We start from the raw sequence: 16,744 nt of genomic DNA on the forward strand, positions 1-16,744 counted from the left end.
CGGGACTGCACCTAAGAACAATACCATGAATTTACTGACCCAGACAACTTATCTGAAGAGCTAATAACAAAACTAGACTAGCCTGCATATGGAAGTGACGAGAGCAAACTGCTTTGTGCTGTTTCCTCTTTAATTACTTCAGCTGTGATTTGTCACATTAAAAAAAATCAGTTTTATGCACAAGAATACAGGTCACCTGGCCCCTCGAGCTTGCCCTGACATTCAGTATGATTAAAAAGGATCAACACCAGGCTTTAATTCATTCTCAGTGCTAGCTATCCATAACCCTCAATCCTTCAATCTTCCAAAAATATATCTACCTTTGCATTAAATATTTCTAATAGTCTAGCCTTCATATTTCCTTGGGATAGGGGATTCCAGAGACCTGATACTGTCTGTGAGTGGAAATTTCTATACACCTTTATTTCAAAGATCCAAAGTACATTTATTATTGAAGTATGTATATAGAATACAACTCTGATGACACAAAGCTGGGAGGCAGTGTGAAATGTGAGGAGGATGTTATGAGAATGCAGGGTGACTTGGACAGGCTGGGTGAGTGGGCAGATGCATGGCAGATGCAGTTTAATGTGGATAAATGTGAGGTTATCCACTTTGGTGGTAAGAATGGGAAGGCAGATTATCATCTAAATGGAGTCAAGTTAGGAAAAGGGGAAGCACAACGAGATCTAGGTGTTCTTGTACATCAGTCACTGAAAGCAAGCATGCAAGTACAGCAGGCAGTGAAAAAAGATAATGGCATGCTGGCCTTCATACAAGGGGAATTGAGTATAAGAGCAAAGAGGTCCTTCTGCAGCTGTACAGTGCCATGGTGAGACCACATCTGGAGTACTGTGTGCAGTTTTGGTCTCCAAATTTGAGGAAAGACATTCTTGCTATTGAGGGAGTGCAGCGTAGGTTCACAAGGTTAATTCTCGGGATGGCGGGACTGTCATATGTCGAAAGATTGGAGTGACTGGGCTTGTATACTCTGGAATTTAGAAGGCTGAGAGGGGATCTTATTGAAACATATAAGATTATTAAGGGATTGGACACGCTGCAGGCAGGAAGCATGTTCCCACTGATGGGTGAGTCCAGAACCAGAGGCCACAGTTTAAGAATTAGGGGTAGGCCATTTAGAATGGAGTTGAGGAAGAACTTTTTCACCCAGAGAGTGGTGGATATATGGAATGCTCTGTCCCAGAAGGCTGTGGAGGCCAAGTCTCTGGTTGCTTTCAAGAAAGAGATGGATAGAGCTCTTAAAGATAGCGGAATCAAAGGTTATGGGGATAAGGCAGGAACTGGATACTGATAGTGGATGATCAGCCGTGATCACAGTGAATGGCGGTGCTGTCTCGAAGGGCCGAATGGCCTACTCCTGCACCTATTGTCTATTGTCTGAGATTTGTCCTCCCACAATCAGCCATGAAACAAAGAAACACCATGGAACCCGTTCAAGAAAACATCAAACACCCAACACACGATAATAAAGGACAAATTGAGCAAACAGCAAAAAGTGAGTGAACAACACATGGAATGGCAAACATCAAACCAGGAGCATTCAATTTTGTTCAGTCCATACCACACTGCTAGCCAAAATGACTGCAGGTCCATTCGTCACTGAAATGTCCCAGTCTGCACCGATTGCCCCAAACAAAAACCTCAAAAACAACAAAATAATAACTAAAATCCAGAACTATATGCAACATGAACCTCAAAGACACCCAAACGAGTCCATAGCTTCACTGATCAATCCTGGCAATGTAGATCCCGAAACTCCTGCACTTTCCTCTGACAGCAGCTTTGTCTTCAATAACCTCTACAGAAACATCCCATCATCTATCCTGACATACCTTGTTAGGATTTTCAAGTTTCAGTAAAGTCAGCCCTCATTCTTCTAAACTGCAAGGAGTACAGGCACAACCTGTTTACTTTTTCTTGAAAGGACAATCTATCATTCCAGAAACTGGCCTGGTGAATTTCTTTAGAACTGCTTTCCATGTTGCTATATCCTTTTGAAGGTAAGAGGACCAAAACTGTGCAGTAATCCAGGTGTGGCCTTACCACACCCTGCATCATTGTGATAAAATGTCTCTGTTTCTAAACTGCAATTAAGGCCAATATACCATTTGTTCACTTCAATACCTGCCTTATTTGCCTTCTAACCTGTTGTGATTCACACACAAGAACACCTAAATCCCTCTGTTCTTTCCACTTATTGTCATTTTCATCCAGGTAATAATCAGCCTTTTAATTTATCTGACTGAAGTTCATGACTCCCGCACTTCCCCATATTATGCCAAATTGTCACCCATTCACATAATCCATGGTTATATCTTGTTGCAAACCACTTAATGATTGCTTTCATGGAGACACACCCAAGAATTCTCCAGAACAATGTACGTAAACCTGCTCCAGTATCAACACTGATCATTACAGTAGGCAAACAACAGGAATTCTGCAGATGCTGGAAATTCAAGCAACATACATCAAAGTTGCTGGTGAACGCAGCAGGCCAAGCAGCATCCATAGGAAGAGGCGCAGTCGACGTTTCAGGCCGAGACCCTTCGTCAGGACTAACTGAAGGAAGAGTGAGTAAGGGATTTGAAAGTTGGAGGGGGAGGGGGAGATGCAAAATGATAGGAGAAGACAGGAGGGGGAGGAATAGAGCTGAGAGCTGGACAGGTGATAGGCAAAAGGGGATACGAGAGGATCATGGGACAGGAGGTCCGGGAAGAAAGACAAGGGGGGGGGTGACCCAGAGGATGGGCAAGAGGTATATTCAGAGGGATAGAGGGAGAAAAAGGAGAGTGACAGAAAGAATGTGTGCATAAAAATGAGTAACAGATGGGGTACGAGGGGGAGGTGGGGCCTTAGCGGAAGTTAGAGAAGTCGATGTTCATGCCATCAGGTTGGAGGCTACCCAGACGGAATATAAGGTGTTGTTCCTCCAACCTGAGTGTGGCTTCATCTTTACAGTAGAGGAGGCCGTGGATAGACATGTCAGAATGGGAATGGGATGTGGAATTAAAATGTGTGGCCACTGGGAGATCCTGCTTTCTCTGGCGGACAGAGCGTAGATGTTCAGCAAAGCGGTCTCCCAGTCTGCGTCGGGTCTCACCAATATATAAAAGGCCACATCGGGAGCACCGGACGCAGTATATCACCCCAGTCGACTCACAGGTGAAGTGATGCCTCACCTGGAAGGACTGTTTGGGGCCCTGAATGGTGGTAAGGGAGGAAGTGTAAGGGCATGTGTAGCACTTGTTCCGCTTACACGGATAAGTGCCAGGAGGGAGATCAGTGGGGAGGGATGGGGGGGACAAATGGACAAGGGAGTTGTGTAGGGAGCGATCCCTGCGGAATGCAGAGAGAGGGGGGGAGGGAAAGATGTGCTTAGTGGTGGGATCCCGTTGGAGGTGGCGGAAGTTACGGAGAATAATATGTTGGACCCGGAGGCTGGTGGGGTGGTAGGTGAGGACCAGGGGAACCCTATTCCTAGTGGGGTGGTGGGAGGATGGAGTGAGAGCAGATGTACGTGAAATGGGGGAGATGCGTTTAAGAGCGGAGTTGATAGTGGAGGAAGGGAAGCCCCTTTCTTTAAAAAATGAAGACATTTCCCTCGTCCTAGAATGAAAAGCCTCATCCTGAGAGCAGAGACGGAGGAATTGCGAGAAGGGGATGGCGTTTTTGCAAGAGACAGGGTGAGAAGAGGAATAGTCCAGATAGCTGTGAGAGTCAGTAGGCTTATAGTAGACATCAGTGGATAAGCTGTCTCCAGAGACAGAGACAGAAAGATCTAGAAAGGGGAGGGAGGTGTCGGAAATGGACCAGGTAAACTTGAGGGCAGGGTGAAAGTTGGAGGCAAAGTTAATAAAGTCAACGAGTTCTGCATGCGTGCAGGAAGCAGCGCCAATGCAGTCATCGATGTAGCGAAGGAAAAGTGGGGGACAGATACCAGAATAGGCACGGAACATAGATTGTTCCACAAACCCAACAAAAAGGCAGGCATAGCTAGGACCCATACGGGTGCCCATAGCTACACCTTTAGTTTGGAGGAAATGGGAGGAGCAAAAGGAGAAATTATTAAGAGTAAGGACTAATTCCGCTAGACGGAGCAGAGTGGTGGTAGAGGGGAACTGATTTGTCATTACAGTAGGGTTTAGTTACTGAGCTCCCATATCTTTGTAGATTCATATAGATTTTTGCAATCGCATTAATGAGCAATACCTGAAATCAAGTATTCTCCCCACTCTATCTAGGCCATGCCCTCTTTTTGTAGCAACCATTGGACACAAGTGGCAGAAGCCTGAAGTCCCACAGCTCCAGCTTCAAGGACAACTTCAAACATTTGATTCTTGAAGCAACCTGCATAATCCTAATCATGACCTCAGGATAACAACGCCATGGCCACTTAGCACTATAATGGACTTCCTTTATTTGAATTGTGATCTTTCTCATCTAATTTTGTACACTTAATGCTAGGACAATGACTATAAGTGAGTCCATGGCTTTGTAAGTAACTGTTAGAGCTTTCAAGCTCTACAACTTATGTTCTCGGTATTGATTATATATTTATTATTTTTTAAAGTTTTTGTATTTGCACAATTTTGTTGTCTTCATTTGTGTACAGTTTTTCATTGACTCTATTACGGTTCCTTGTGTGTACTGTGAATGTCCACAAGAAAATGTATCTCAGGATTGTATACGGTCACATACATTTACTTTGATAATAAATTTACTTTGAACTTTGAACTTTAATTCATTTTTTTTCTTGCGAATGTTGTATATCTGATTGCATGTGTGATTGTAATGTTGCTGCAAGTAAGTTTTTCATGGCACCTGTGCATAAATGTACTTGTGCAAATGATAATATAGAGGACCTTGGGGCCTCAAGCCAATGAGATATGCCCATGAACATAATAGATCTACACCATTCTGGTCTCCTCAATGTGGCTGCACATAGCAATGACAGAATGCTTTACTTCACTTCTAAAGTTGATTTCAGTTTCAGCACTGCAGTACAATGTACTATTGTATGTTTTGTGTTTCAAACACAGGATGAATATTAGTCTTTATCAAAATGGTTGGTAGGATGGCCATTCCATTACTAACAATGTTTACCAATAATCTGAAGCAGATGATCTGGTTATGGAACTTTAGAATTTTAGTGTGGAAACAGATCATTTGGCTCACAGTGTCCATGCTGAGCAGAGGCACCTTTCTATATTAATCCCATCATCCAGCCCATAAAGCCTTGGTGATTAAGAGATTATTTTGACACTTCTCAAATGTTGCTCACATCTCTGTTTCCATCACTCTCTTAGGCAGTGTGTTCAAATATTAATTCTCTGGATGGAAAAGGTCACCTTAGACCCCTCTAAATCTCTTACCCCTTACCTTAAAATCAATGACGGAGTCCTCATGAAGGATTTCAGCCCAAAATGTCAACTGTACATTTTTTCCATACATACTGCCTGGCCTGCTGAGTTCCTCCAGCATCTTGTGTGTGTTGCTTGGATTTCCAGCATCTGCAGATTTTCTCATGTTTGTGACATGGTTTTATTTACTTCTTGTAAGGAAAACAGCTTCCTTCATAATTATATATCTACATACATACTTTGATAATAAATGTACTTTGAATGCACGCGCACACACACACACACACACACACACACACACACACATATATATATGAAGCTTGAGAAGGCCTGTATTCCATATGCCTTCTTAATCACATAAGATTTTTTTTTAGATTGTCTAGCTGTAATGCCACGTGAGAGGTTACCTCAGATAAAAACAGAAAACACTTGACACACTTAGTAGGTCAGACAGCATCTGCAGAAAGAGAAACTGAGTTAAGGCTTCAGACTGAAGACCCTTTGTTCATTCTTATAGGTCTTCATCTACTTCACTTCTTTGATTCTGTAATGGTTATTATTCTATGGATTTATTGAGTATGCCAGCAAGACAATGAATCTCAGAGATGTATATGGTTCATATATGCACCTTACTAAAAATTTATTTTGAACTTTGAACTTTGCGGTTTCTTTTGGTGTTTGCTGTGTGCCATTACCCTTCATATATATGTGGTATAAATTCACTCTCAGCTGGTCAACTCAAACCAGCTCAATGTGTACTTCTTCCTATAAAACATGTTATATGTGTGTGACTGAGGGCGAACATTTGATCCCCAAAACTGCAACATTTAATTTCAAACTGAAACATGTTTTATTTTCACTGAAATAAGTAGAGCACTATCTGCTGGTCATGCAGCTGGAAGCAGGAACTGAAGACAACCAATATCACATCTGTTTTTGTAGCTAAGATGTCCAAATATTAGTAGGTTAACTGGCTAAATGGGTATAATAGGGCAGTGTGCACTCTTTGGACCAGGAGGGCCTGTTACCATGCTGATTCTCACATAAAAATAAAGATGAACCAATAAAAACTGAAAATGCTAAAAACAGTCAGTTCAGGCAGCGTTTCTGTAAAGAGGGCAGAGTTAATGTTTCACACCAGGGAATCCTCCTCAGAACTCTGAAGAGGAATTCTCTCAGTCAAGGCTTCCATCCCTGTTTCAGTGTAAATAAAAAACAAAGGTTAGAACCAAGATAGCAAACTGAAATGAAAAGAACAACTTTTCCAGCATTTCATATGTAACGTCAGCCACTGTCAATAAACTGAATAAGAGAGGTCCATTAAAAAACTATGAAATGGCCATGTTAATGGCTTCAATACTTGGCCACACTGTGCCAATTTCAGCCCACTAGAACTGTCAAATTAGTTCCAATATTGGAGACTCATGCACAAGCAATTCTTGTAGCACAAACTGTGCCACTCACCAAAGTTCAAAGTTCAAAGTAAATTTATCATCAAAGTACATTTATGTAACCATATACAACCATGTGGTTCATTTTCTTGTGGGCAATCACAGTAAATATAAGAAACACAATAGAATCAATGACAGACCGCACCTAATGGGACAGACAAATAATCAATACGCAAAAGACAACAAACTGTGCAAATACAAAAAAAAACAGAAGTAATCATAATAATAAATCAATAAGCAATAAATATTGAGAATATGAGATGAAGAATCATTGAAAGTGAGTCCATAGGTTGTGGGAACTTTTCAATGATGGGGCAGGTGAAGTTGAGTGAAGTTCTCCTTTGGTTCAAGAATGTGATAGTTGCGGGTTAGTAACTGTTCCTGAACCGGGTGGTGTGAGTCCTGAGTGCACTGTACCTTCCTCCTGATGGCAGCAGTGAGAAGAAAGCATGGCCTGGATGGTGGGGTTCCTTGATGATGGTCGCTGCTTTCCTGCGACAGTGCTTCATGGGGATGTGCTCAATGGTGGGGAGCAGTTTATCCATTATGGACTGGGTCATATCCACTATTTTCTTGAAGGCTTTTCTGTTCAAGGACATAGGTGTCTACATACCAGGCCGTGGTGCAACCATTCAATACGACATATCTACATAAGTTTGTCAAAGTTTTAAATGACTTGCCGAGTCTTGGCAAACAGGCTGAATTCTTCCGTTTCTGGCTGCTGTAGCCTCAGAAGGAAAGCTGTAGGTCATTGAATAACCTATTTGGAGGTTAGACCTTTTTGTTAGAGGTTAAAGCAGCCAGTCAATGCTGAACTCAACATAGAACGCCTTAGGGACTTCAGCTCTGGATTTTTCCCTTGGGGTTTACTTCCAAAGCCTTCCCCATGAGTGGGTACAACCACAAGGCAGTGGAGGTTTGAGATCAGAATTTACTTGCTCCTAGATGAGCTGCCAGCCATGGCTGATGAGTCTTTTGAGCCCAAAGCTATTGGTTTTAAGGTGACAGAAGCCCACATTTGCCCCTTCTCCTGTCAGTAGACACAGTTCCGCTGGGCTTAGTAGCAAAGCCACATGTGAAGGCCAGGAGTTGGACTTGGTTGTCAGAGGCTATTTGAGGTGCACGCCATTGTGGGCATCTAATAGGTAGTGCAAGCTTGTCCCCATTACCACCACTGGCTATAACACTATAACAACCTTAAGGAAACCTTAAGCAAAAGTATTAGGCATATATTTATATCTATATCTATCTATATATAGATAGATAGATAGGGTTAGGGTGCACAGTACTGTAGTAATGTTATGTAGTGAACTGTACTCATGCTGCAAAGAAAAAACAAATTTCATGACATATGTGAGTAATGATAAACCTAATTCTGATATGGGTCTATATTGTGGACTGAGAGTGGGAAGAGGGCAGGGAGAGGGGAATCGTAGTTGGGAAAAGGGGAAGGGAGTGGGACGCACCAGTGAGACATTCTGTAATTGGTGCTGAAATAAATGACCAGCCCTGTTCTTAACGATCAGCAGAACAAACACAAAAGGATGATTGGTCTACTCCTATTGATTGGCTGCATTGCAGCCTGGTACGGAAACACCAATGGCTTTGAATGGAAAATCAAATAAAAAGGTGTGGATTCAGCCCAGTACATCACAGCTAAAGCCCCTCCAAGCACAGAGCACACCTACATGAAACACTGTCATAGGAAAGCAGCATCCATCATCAGAGATCCTCACCACCCAGGTTATGCACCCTTCTTGCTGCTGCATCAGGTAGAAGGTACAGGGGCCTCAGGGTTTGCACCGGCAAGTTCAAGACAGTTACTACTGCTCAACCATCAAGCTCTCAAATACAAGGGGAGAACTTCACTCACTTCCTGCATAATTGAAATGATCCCACAACCAATGATCTCACTTACAGGACTCTTTATCCCGTTATCTCATGTTCTCATTATTTATTCTTGTTTATTTATATTTGCATTTGCACATGCCGTTGTCTTCCGTACTCTGGTTGACCATTCATTGATCCTGTTATTGTTAAAATGCTGTAAGAAGTTCTATAGGTTTGCTGAGTATGCCTACAAAATGATGAACCTCAGGGTTATATATGGGAGATAGAATAGGTGTCATCATGGATCCCCACTCTGACCTCTCTATCCTCAGCCTCATCTACTGGACCAAAGAACCTTAATGTAGCCTCAAGGAAGTAGATCTCTGCTTCTTTTAGTTAAGTACATTACACCCTTCCACACTCAAGTGTTCATCAATTTCCATATGATCACACTCTTCATATTTAGACCATAAGAACATGAGATGTAGAAGCAGAAGTAGGCCATTCAGCCCATCAAGTCTGCTCCACCATTCAATCATGGGCTGATCCAATTCTTCCAGTCATCCTCACTCCCCTGCTTTCACCCCATACCCTTTGATGCCCTGGCTAATCAAGCACCTATCTATCTCTGCCTTAAATACACCCAGTGACTTGGCTCCACAGCTGCTCGTGGCAACAAATTCCACAGATTTAGCACCCTCTGACTAAAGTCATTTCTCCGCATCTCTGTTCTAAAAGGACGTTCTTCAGTCCTGAAGTTGTGCCCTCTTGTCCTAGAATCCCCTACCATGGGAAATAACTTTGCCATATCTAATCTGTTCAGGCTTTTTTAACATTTGGAATGTTTCCATGAGATCCCCCTCATTCTCCTGGACTCCAGGGAATACAGCCCAATAGTTGCCAGACGTTCTTCATATGGTAACCCTTTCATTCCTGGAATCATTCTCGTGAATCTTCTCTGAACCCTTTCCAATGTCAGTATATCGTTTCTAAAATAAGGAGCCCAAAACTGCACACAATTCTCCAAGTGTGGTCTCACGAGCGCCTTATAGAGCCTCAACATCACAACCCTGCTCTTATATTCTATACCTCTAGAAATGAATGCCAACATTGTATTCGCCTTCTTCACAACCGACTCAATCTGGAAGCTAACCTTTAGGGTATCTTGCACAAGGACTCGCAAGACCCTTTGCATCTCTGCATTTTGAATTCTCTCCCCATCTAAATATTAGTCTGCCTGTTTATTTCTTCCACCAAAGTGCATGACCATACACTTTCCAACACTGCATTTCATTTGCCACTTCTTTGCCCGTTCCCCTAAACTATCTAAGTCTCTCTGCAGGCTCTCCGTTTCCTCAACACTACCTGCTCCTCCACCTATCTTTGTATCATCGGCATATTTACATATCTTTTGGACATGAAAGAAGAAAGAGAAATAGGCATTGACTAATCATCCTTTTATGATTGTTCTACTAATCATTAAGATGATGACTGGTCAATTTATTTCAGCACCAATTTTTTGCACTAATCCTAGATGCCTTCATTCTTTTAGTATCCACAGACGTTCAGAACACTGACATTTTGAGAATGAGTTTCACTGCCCTCTTCAGCTGAGAATGCCAAGGACTTATTAACTTTCATCAGTATGAGAGATTCTTTATTTGAAGAACTTCCAACCACCCCACTCTACAGTCCCAAATATCTCCCGTGATTCTTGCTTCAACACTTATTTGTAACTTCAACTCAAGTCTTTCAAGTTTTGATGAAAAATTAACAACTTGCACTGTCAACCCAGTTTATATCTACACAGACTGAAGGCATTGAGCATTTCTAGCACTTTTGCTTTGTTCCAGTTTCTAAAAATCTTCAACTTTGTTGGTTTACTCTTTTAAACAGTAATGCAAGATAAACCCCCAAAAGCACCGTGACTTCTGATTGGACGGATGAGAATCTTCTATTATGAGCCAGAATTCTGAGACAATGCTATGGTTCAATATATAAAATAAAGACCCTGAATGGGCCAGGTAAATGGAAGCAGAAGACCTGACTAAGTGCAGTATTACAAGCCGTCAGTCAGTAGTATATATGGGTGAAGATTTCGTCATTGATAAATTTTGAAGAACCTCATCTCATTTGATTGAGTGCCTCTTTAAGTGACTTCTTACAGCTGATTATGTTATGAGGTATAATTTTGTGAATCAGTGAAAACTTTTTACTTACATACATGGAGTGGTAGTTTTGCTGGTGTGCTTCCTTGACTACATAACAGTGGAATGAAGGCCTGAGGACTTTTTGGGTGGGTCGAAATTCTGTCAACTTAAGAGGAACATTAAGAATAACTTAATGTTATTCAACTTAAGAATAACAATTTAAGTCAATTTAAGAATAACAATAACATAACATGTTATGGTTTTGTCAACCTTTCCCAAAGCTGTAAGGAAGTAACTTACAATGTTAAAGGCCTGTATAAATGACATTGATTCTGTGAAAAATCTAATCATTGTTCCATTTTTGTTTCTGTGATATCATACTGGAGGAACATTGTATCATTGTTTAATGCATGCATTTCTAAATGACAATAAACAAGGACTGAGTGTCCTCATAATCTAATAATCTAATTTTGAATACAGCTCAGACTTTTCACAAAGTTGCAAGCTGGTTGTCTTTCATCATAAGGTTTGTAAACAACAGCTGGGATTGTTGTAATATTGGATTTGCATTGCATGACATATAATTGACTAATATTTTTAAACAATTCTCAAATTATTATACAAAGAATAAGAAATGGCTTAAGAATGGTAGAGACATGAACAAATCATTTTTGGCTTTTGTCTAATTGATTGCATTAATCAAAATGCTTAACCAAAACTTATATATTTGTATTTCATTAATCCTATTTTGCTTTCTTTTGGTTGTTTTAGTGCTTCCTTTTACAAAACACTAGCTTACACAAGGTCAGTGCAGGTAACTGGCAAATTATCAAATTAAAGGGGGTGGTAATATATTATAATTTGCAGTTGGAATATTGTAAGCAAGTTTGGGTCCTGTCTCTAAGGAAATATTTGAAGGCCCTGAGAGAATTCAGAGGAGGATCACAATCTTGACCCTAAAAATGAAAGGCTAAATGTATGAGGAGCCTTTGATGGCGCTGGGCCTATATTTGATGAATTTAGAAGTATTGGGGGGGGGGGGTTCTCATTGAAATCTACCAAATACAGAAAGGCTTGGATAAGTGGACACAGAGAGAATGTATCCATTAGTAGAAGAGTCGAAGATAAGACAATCATATCTTACAATTTATATATAATTGTATGTATATGGTTGATAGTTGTTCTCCTCCACACCATCAGGAGTCAAGGTGCTTTTGAGGGTTTTTGTGTTTATTCTTCAGCAGATGCCATTTCAGTTGACCTCTGTAAAAGTGTTTGCAATATGTGGCCTCAACAGGCTTGAAGCAAATAAGAAGATTCCCAAATAGCCAAAATTACACTTCCACCTTTTTGCACGCTAAAATATAAAATGCTGGCAACATTGTTCTCGAAGTCAGGCAGAACTGAAAATAAACTCTTTCTCAAAAAAGAATGTATGGCAAGACAGTAAGTTTAATAATCATCTGCTTTTTGGCAAAATAGAAATAAGGAAAGGAAAATGGTCACAATAGACTTGATTGTAGCATATGATTCCAAAGCCCAGACATGAGGGAAATATTGCAGAACTGCCACATACTTTTGCCACAGGTGACCCAGATGATAGAAATAAAAAACGGCCATCCAAATTTAGTGGTGTAACAGCCTCTACATATAGATTAATGGGAACCTTGCTATAATTGGAGAAATCCAGTGATTAAAAAAATAAGGTATTGGTGATTTTCTTGAAGAATCACTGAAATCAAAGTTTAAGTTTAATTCAGAGTTAAGAAAACCCAACAAAATCATGGCTGAGTACGGAGCCAAATTGAGGAAGTTATCACAGGCAATACATTCTCACTCTCTAACTCAGATAAATATTTGAATCCAATGGTGACCAGACTGAGAAGCTGTTATCATAGGAAGTGAATCTGAGCTTTGATGCACACATAAAATTGTACAAGAATAGATAGAACTGATGAGTTAAAACAAGTGTTACTTCCACATGAGATTGGCTGCTTCATACACATGCAGTGTCAATACACTGAACAAAACTGAACATCAGTTTAAAGAAGTAAATTGAAGACTTTACAATTGTGGAGGGCAAGGGGCACTTGGTGTGCTTTTACACTTGTAAACCAGACTAACTAGGCAGCCAGGTGGTCGGAAATTATGATTTAAAAAGACACATCTATAGTATATCTAAAAAGCTTGGACAGGTGAAGTAGATGGAGTTTTTGATTTGATATTGGAATGCCCAAAACCCTAACCCTAATCTTAGCACTAGCAAGTGTTCCAAGCACTGGATCAAACTTTTGTCTTAAAGAAATTCCCTCTGGATTGGCGAGGTAGGGGGATGTGAATAGTTTTTCAGAAATGACCTGGGCATCTTGAAGGTCACCCAGGATTCTTCAGGAAAAGTCAGTGCCTTATGCAATGAAGGCAAAAATTGAGGAAGAACTTACAGGTTTCTCGAACAGATAATATAGAGTCTGAATGGGATCAGGATTTGTGGAGATAACAAACTGATAATTGAGTTTCATCCCAGGAATAGTATCGAATTTCTAGAGGGCAGCAGCTTACTAGATTGGATGAGAGTTGATGGTCATTCATATGAACAGGCAGTGTTACAGGTTCAGTCTAAGAAGCTCTTGAAGCTTGATTAACTAGAAAGATATTCCAAATATAGGCATCTGCCTAGCCTTTCTGCTCAATATCAACTTGCTAATAAGTTCATGTCCATTATTGTTGTATATTTCTGTCTCAGAAACTTTAAGTGAGTGTGCCCTTATGTTGAATGTAATGACCTACACATTGAGTCAGTCACGCACAATGGCCATAAGAACAGAAAAATCCCACAAACATCACTGTTCATCTGCCTCTTTATTTATATAGGGGACATTTCTATTTTCCTTCGAAACTCCATTAATTTTCCCTGCTTTTCTGAATGGATCATACTGTCATGACTTCTGAGGTCACTACAACAACCTTGCTTTCAACATCAGCAAGATCAAGATGCTGACTGGAGACTTTAGGAAGGAGAAGTCAAGTGAATACTGTAACGAGAATACACATAAATTAAGATGTTTGCTGGCCTGGGCTAGCACCAGTGGCATCAGCAGTTGGTCTGCCACCTGTCCTCAGGAGAAGGAGAGATAAGGAACACAATGAGCAGCATTTGGAGATGTTAATGAAGGAGCCATCAGTCTGGGTATTGTCAAGATCGGCTCCCCCTTTGAACCCTGAACTGTTTGAAGTGTGATGGACAGGCGATACCCCAGCAGGGGGATAAAAAGGGACAGGTTCGCTAAGGCAACACACACGACACCACGAGGTAACGAGACCCTGGAAGTGGTGCCCCCCCGCAAGTCGGCGGGAGTCGTTTGGAAGGCTGGTTGCGGAACCAAGCCATAGACGCACAGGGTGGAAAGGTACGATCAGCGGGAACCCGGTGTGTGTCCACCCTTGCTTGGATGCCAGGTTCACTGCAGAGGATCGACCGCATCTGGAGGAGGGGTCACAGTCGGTGACCTCAGGTGACATCACAAAGGACTCGCCCGAAAGCTGTTTGTGAGCAATATCGCAGGTCTGTGTGTGGAAGCCGTTTTGAATGATCATTCGTTCTTGTTCTCTCTCTCCTTCCCCCCACATTGTCCATCGCCATGGCAACGATTACTGTGAACTGAACTAAATTGAACTGGACTTTGTGTCACTTTGAAATTGGTCATTTACCCCTAGACAACGATAGAGCTTGATTGATCCTGTTATCTTAATACTGTGCACATGTGTGTTTACCATTGCTGAACTGTTGCATTTATTATCCTTTCGATTACTGTGTTCCTTGTTTCTTTAATAAAACTTTCTTAGTTCTAGTAATCCAGACTCCAACTGAGTGATCCATTTCTGCTGGTTTGGCAACCCAGTTACGGGGTACGTAACATAAGTGGGGTTCTCGTCCACGATTTTGAATGCTAAATTTGGGACGGAGTAAATTGATTGGGTCAAAATTCCCGAAAGAAAGAAAAGACAAACAACAGAAATGGAGGCTGAGGAATTTATAAAGGCGCCGACCTTGGAGGCATTGGAGGATGCCAGGAAATCGGAATTGGTAGCTGTGGCCAAACGGTTGAATCTTGCTAAGGGGAAGTCGACAATGAGGAGAGAGGAGATACACAGAGCTATCGTAGAGCACTATGTATCAAAAGGTGTGTTTCCCCAAGGCGAGCTGGAGGTGGTGTCTATTGAAAAACCTGCTGGAGACGCGATACAGGTGCAGCTTGAAAAACTGAGACTCGAGCACGAGTTCCGGGTACGGCAGTTGGAGCGAGAAGAGAAAGAGAGGGACAGACAGTTACAGCGAGAAGAGCAGGAGAGAGAGTTAGAAAGGCGAGAGAGAGAGGCAGTTGGAGAAACAGAGGGAAAGGGAATTCGAGCTGGAGAAGTTAAGGTTAAGGACAGAGCAGAGGCTCGTGCCGAACCAAGGTGGAGGGTTCCGGGCAACCCAGGAGGTTAGGCTGGTTCCCCCATTTGACGATACCGAGGTGGATCGGTACTTCCTCCATTTCGAAAAAGTGGCTATAAGTCAGGACTGGCCAAGGGATAATGTGGGCTGTTTTGCTTCAGAGTGTACTGAAAGGGAAAGCCCAAGATGCTTACTCAGCTTTGTCCGCGGAAGATGCCCAGAGGTATGAGGTGGTGAAAGAGGCCATCCTCAAGATTTATGAGTTGGTCCCGGAGGCATACCGGCAGAGGTTCCGGAATGCGAAGAAGCAGTGGGACCGCACGTATTTAGAGTTTGCCCGTGAGATGCATATTGTGAGCGTTGGTGCGCCTCAAAGGGGGTAGAGGGGGATTATGACAGACTGCTACAGCTGATCCTGATTGAGCAGTTTAAAGGTTGTGTCCCTGAGGGTATGAGACCCTACCTAGATGAGAAAGAGGCAGCCACGTTAGCCGCAACTGCTAAGTTAGCGGATGAGTATGCGTTGACGCATAAAATGAAGTTGGCCCCGAGTAAAGGATACCAGAAGGGTAGTCAGGATGGCGGGGAGAGTCCGCCGGAAAAGTCAGAAAGTAAGCCGGGGACTAGTGAGAAGGATAAGGTAGACCGGGAGCAGTCTGGTAGGAAGTCTTCTGGGGTCGTCTGTTATAATTGCGGGAAAGTCGGACACTTTGCGTCCAGGTGCTTTGCCCCAAAGAAGGAGACGGGAAAAGGAAAAACGGCAATTTTGACTGGCTGTATCGAGCTGGTACACGAACCACTAGGGAAGGACAGGTCTGCCAAAGTTCAGGAAGGGTGCGAGAAGTTTATCTCGGCCGGATTGGTGTCAGTGAAGGAGGGGTTAAAACCAGTTCCAGTGCGGATCTGGAGAGACACGGGAGCGTGTCAGTCACTAATACTGAAGAGTGTATTAGAGTTTAGCTCAGAGGCTATTTTTTGGCCAGGTCTGCTGATAAGGTCTCTCCCTTAATCCCCGAACAAAGCAACTCTTTAGGAGAAGTAATTAAATGACTCACACCCGTGTATTTGATTGTCCCGAGGCGATGCAAAGAACTGGGACTTTGGGTGGTGTCTGTTACAATAGGTCAGCCTAGTAAACAACATCATATAGAATGAGTAATTCAGTGACTAAAGGGCTGACGAACACAGAGGTGTGTATTGGCAATGTAATACAGCTATCTGAAGCCAGCTTGATAGTGAACCTTGAAAAAAATGAGTTCGGCCACGCGAAGGTCACTTACCTGGGAATTGTGATGACACAGGGGCAGCTGGCAGCGATGCAAGCTACAGTGCAGGCTATCGCTGACCTCCCAACCCCAACAGACAAGAGGGCCCTCAGAAGGCTCTTGGAGATGGTGGGGTACTGTAGGAAGTTTTGCAATAACTCTGCGGTCACTACCCCTCCCCCTCCTACTAAGCCCTTGCGAGAGAAAACTAAGTCGGAATGGGACGACC

The 16,744-nt window shown here is 42.3% G+C and overlaps 1 long non-coding RNA gene across 1 annotated transcript in view; it reads right to left on the reverse strand.

The window, feature by feature from the left end:
* LOC134359036 (uncharacterized) overlaps positions 1-16,744 on the reverse strand; it is a 162,700-nt gene that overhangs the window by 19,961 nt on the left and 125,995 nt on the right. Inside the window, exon 4 of the long non-coding RNA XR_010021005.1 lies at positions 10,883-10,978. This is a non-coding gene — a long non-coding RNA (uncharacterized LOC134359036). The remainder of the gene's footprint in view (positions 1-10,882; positions 10,979-16,744) is intronic.

This window comes from Mobula hypostoma, chromosome 19, assembly GCF_963921235.1.
Source record: "Mobula hypostoma chromosome 19, sMobHyp1.1, whole genome shotgun sequence".
NCBI classification, from domain to species: Eukaryota; Metazoa; Chordata; class Chondrichthyes; order Myliobatiformes; family Myliobatidae; genus Mobula; species Mobula hypostoma.